This window comes from Haplochromis burtoni, unplaced genomic scaffold (genome assembly GCF_018398535.1).
Source record: "Haplochromis burtoni strain Fernald_Lab_line unplaced genomic scaffold, NCSU_Asbu1 Contig_67, whole genome shotgun sequence".
Lineage (NCBI taxonomy): Eukaryota > Metazoa > Chordata > Actinopteri > Cichliformes > Cichlidae > Haplochromis > Haplochromis burtoni.
In genome coordinates this window covers 2,387,475-2,391,968 of record NW_024582428.1, presented here as the reverse complement: position 1 = coordinate 2,391,968, position 4,494 = coordinate 2,387,475, and the positions used below count along the sequence as shown (strand labels likewise).

At 37.5% G+C, this 4,494-nt stretch overlaps 1 long non-coding RNA gene across 1 annotated transcript; it reads right to left on the bottom strand.

Moving 5' to 3' along the window:
* Positions 1–2,312: 2,312 nt before the first annotated feature.
* Positions 2,313–3,158, bottom strand: LOC121814631. The gene is made up of 4 exons (XR_006054478.1): positions 3,038–3,158; positions 2,855–2,928; positions 2,646–2,693; positions 2,313–2,509 (listed from the first exon to the last, which is right to left on the bottom strand). It is a non-coding gene; the product is annotated as an uncharacterized LOC121814631 (long non-coding RNA).
* Positions 3,159–4,494: the final 1,336 nt, after the last annotated feature.

Below are 4,494 nucleotides of genomic sequence, written 5' to 3'. Positions count from 1 at the left end.
ATTTGTCATTTTGCTATCTTATTGTCTTTAATGTCTTTGTTTTTTGTTTTTTATCAACAGGTATAATAACTGAAACCATGCTGAAGGCATTTCTGTTTGGATGCTTCCTGCACTGAACATTCAGAATCTCACTACAACAACCTCCTTCTCTCTGAGACTGTCACAGTCCTGAGTTGGTGACCCAGTGTTCTGTATCTCTTTAATTTGTGTTTCTTGATTATTTGTTATTCATGGTTTTCACTGTTAGTGTTTTGGTTTCTGTCCTAGTATTTCTAGCTCCCTAGTTCAGTAGTATTTCTTGAGTTCTAGTTCTTAGGTTTTGGTATTTGGCTTCCCTGTGTCCTGTGTTGTCTACTCGGTGCCCTCCCATCCCACGTTTCACGTTCCTATGTTCTCTGTCTCCCCGGTCTCTTTGTTAAGTTTACGTATCTTGTGTTCAGTCGCTATGTTTCCTGTTTTACTTTGAAGGTCCGTGTCTTATGTCATTGTATTCAGTTTTCCTTCCTCCCTGTCTCGTCATGTTCATTAGGTTGAGCCATGTCTCCCTCCTGTGTTACCTCTGCATGACTCCCCTGTATTGCCTCAGCGTTCTCTCCATCAGCTTTCCTGTGTTTCCTGGTTCCTCATCCCCTGGTTCTGGTCAACCCTCAGGTTATATGTTTATGGTTAGTTTTCCCTAGTTTAGGTTTTGTTAGTTTTCTCTGTTCCACCTGTTTGCAGTATAGATCATCCATAAATAAAGGCTCGCTTTCTGTTCAAAACATTCTCCCGCATCCATGTCTGCATTTGGGTCCCCATTCTTCTAAAATCCCACACATCTGCCTCTGCAGCTGTGACAGAGACAGTCTGCTGCAGCTGTACAAATAACATTTTTACTCTCAGTATTTTTTGTGCACGGATTGTGAAGGATAATTTTTATTTGCTTGGATGAATCTGTCGTTTTAGTTCATCTTATTGTATCTTAACTTTTTCTCAACTTATCTATTCATCTTATTGAACATCACTTTCTGTAAAATGTTCTGTAAAATGGATATTTTTCTCTCTAGAGATGACCAACAAACAACATCTCCCTGCAGCAGCTTCTCTCTGCCTTCCTACAAGCACTTGCTACAACTACTACAACAGCTGCATCCATTATAACTCCCTGAAATCATAAAGGAAACTAAAAAACCAAAGAGTGGTTTTAAGCCAGCATTGCATTTATGACGCCAGGACAATGTTGCTTGTTTTGCTTTACTTTTTCTCTTTTCTAAATTGAATCTTGACTTTTGACTTTCTGATCACTGTTGTGTTTAGTAGCTGCCAAATAAAGTTCATCAGTGAAAATCAGTTAAACTCAAAATGTATTTTTTTTGTTTGTTTGTTTTTCACAAACACCATTGTATTGTATGGTTAGGCACAAGTTTTTGTACACAGATTCTGCCATTTTTTCTCTGTACACAATCACAGGGAATTTTAAATCAAACAATTGAGATACTATTGCAGAATTGCAGACGTTCACCTTTAATGTGGGTGGGTCTTTACAAAAATATGACATCAACTGTTTAAGTATTACAAACATTTTTATCTTTAGTGCCCAATTTTGAGCAGCTCCGTACTAATTGGATGACCTGACATCATTTTTTATACAAACATCATTTTTTTTATGCTTTGACTGAAATACTTAAGTCTATACACCATGAACATCACAAATACTGTGTCTCCTCCCTTCAGATGTTCTTCTTGGCATTTACTACAGAGCCTTCGGTTGCTGCTTCTCTTTGGTTCTCTTTATCTTCAGTTTTGTCTTTAATAGCTGCTGTATTGCTTTGGTAAGTGGACTGATTCTTATATAGTGCATTTCTACTCTCCCTGCTTTATACAACATGCCACATTCACCCATATTAACTTTCCTAGCTAACATTCACACACGTTCATACTCCAATGGATGCATCAGAGTAACTTGGGGTTACTAACTTGAGACAAGTATTGTGCATGCAGACTGGGGAAGCCAGGGATTCAACCACTAACCTTCCTAATCAGTAGATGATCTGTGCTACCTCCTAAGCTCCAGCCACCCCTTTTTCAATGTGTTTTTGCACCGTGGCGCATTAATCAGCTGAGCAAGAGTAAAGAGTAAGACATTTTGCATTGAAAATGGTCTGCTTTCTGAAAATAAGTCAGAATTTCAAAAGATTTTTGTTTTTCTGTTAAGCCACAACACTGACCTATGAATCGTGCAAGCTTTTTTTAAACTCTCTATAAGACCAAGTCATTCAAAAATAAGTGGAGATTTTCAATAATCTGTGTGAATACATTATGAAAAACAATGATGCCGTTCAACATGGGTTTTTATTCATTGTTGGTTCATTTTCAATTCATTCTTTGTAACAGTAATAGCTGTTGGTGAAGGAGCAGCTTATCGTATAGCGGCAAGAATCGCTGCAAGGAGCGTTGGATTCTGCAGAAGTGTTGGATTCTGTAGAAGAGCTGTTATCAGGGTAAGATAACTGGTGTTAGTCCCAGTAGTCTGCAAGAAAATAAGTAATAAATATTATTACATGGGATAATGCATTCTCTGTTGAATGGCTTTCTTTGGATATGATAATATTGGAGAGTCCAGTGTGTCTAATGTTCAAACATAGAAAGACAAACATGACACTCACCCCCTCCCTAGATGAAGAACGTGCATCACGCTCGTGTGCTGAGTCAATCTGTTTTAAAAAAAAAAAAACCATGCAAATGTGTTCTTTGGATATGACAGTACAGGAACACTGATACAGTCTCTGGTGACACGATTCCACACACAGTACAAGATATAGTTATACATTATATATTAAAACATTAATTTAGTCTTCAGTCATATTACACTTACAGGATTTGCCAGAGCAAGGCTCAGCAGGCATCCAAGCAGAAACACAACCTTGATCATGGTTTCAGTGATTTCACCTGTTACAATAATTTTGATGAGATGTGGTCAAAATCCATCAGCAAATCACCATTCACCAACATTATACTGAAAACACAGAAGCAATAAAGGATTGATGAGAAATGTTACCGTCAGGTCTTCACAACTTCAGCAGACTGTCTCAGAGATGTGGATGATTGTGGTAATGCTGTACTGACAGTGGAGCTTTTTATACACAGTTGCAAGAGATGATTTAACCTCATTTGCGTAACTGTTGGGAAATTATAATTCTTAGTAAACATCCTCATCTTAATATAAGAGGAAACACAATTGGGCAATAATCAGGGACACACCTGAATTACACCTAATTCTTAGTAGGTATGATTTCTGTCAGAAATTATATGCCATCGTTGGTTTTGTCTAACATTCAATTGTGAAACTGTGGTGTACATTGTCCTTACTTGATATAAATTTTGGTCTGAGATACTTAAAACTAAAGGGTTAAGTACCAGTCTTCCAGTCAGCATTCAGTGATATTTTCTTTTGTCCTAGAGGTCTTGAATGTGAAGAAATGTTGTATTTCATAGAATAATACTGGGGATTTGTGGTCTGTTGTGTATGCAAGAGCTAATCTTGTTTCTGAACCACAGTGATATGAGATTTGCATGGTATGTATTCACATACAAAACTAAAATGTTTTTGTGAATGTTCCTTACGTACAATTGTCTACACGTAAAAATATATGAAGAATGGTCACTATGTCCTCTCTATCTTTATATCTATATAATAAATCTTTGTGTATTACCACTGCAGTTTCAATTAAAAGAATTTTTAAAAATGCAAGTGTCCATGACCATTTCTATTTATCTTCTAACATCCAGGGATCCTCATGATGTGTTTCACAGTGTCTAACAAGCTTTGTAAAGTATCTTGATGCATGCTCAATCATCCTGGTAAGGAAGTCGAAAAACTGAATCTGTCCATCTTGATGTGGCGTTTAGAGTAGGAGAGCGCAGTGTTTAGAGAAAATGCTTCTCAGCTGTTCCGATGCTTGTAACACCTAAGCAATCACTAAGGACTTTCACTTGAAAAAAAGTAGTTGTCCTACTCTCCTGTCTTGCCTTGGGCATTCTTTAATCAAATTACTGGAGTTTGAGGACATGAACTGATAACTTTCTCCTTCAGGATTTTATGGTAGAGAGAAAATAAGTCACTACCACTGTCACAGTTTTACCACTGTCACTGTTTTAGTTTTGCACCAAAGGGACTGGCCTAATGCCTCAAACCTCTCAAAAAGGTCAACTTTTGGTCTCATCAGTCCAAAGAAGATTTGACCAAAAGTTAGACGCAACAAGTCCGATACAACTTTATGAAACTCACTTCTGTGTGATGGCAGCGACACTGCGGTGGGTTGTTGAAGATATCCTGAACTTTTGTCTTTGTAACTGCTGCTGATTTTAGCTGTTAACTGATGTTAGCCAGCATTAGTGAAACTTTCTCTGAAGTTGATGTAACAGTGTTGACAAATAAGCTCTCATACAATGTGAGAATGTGATGAAACTGTTTATCACCGGGAAAGTGTGATATATGTAGTGTGATAGGGCACT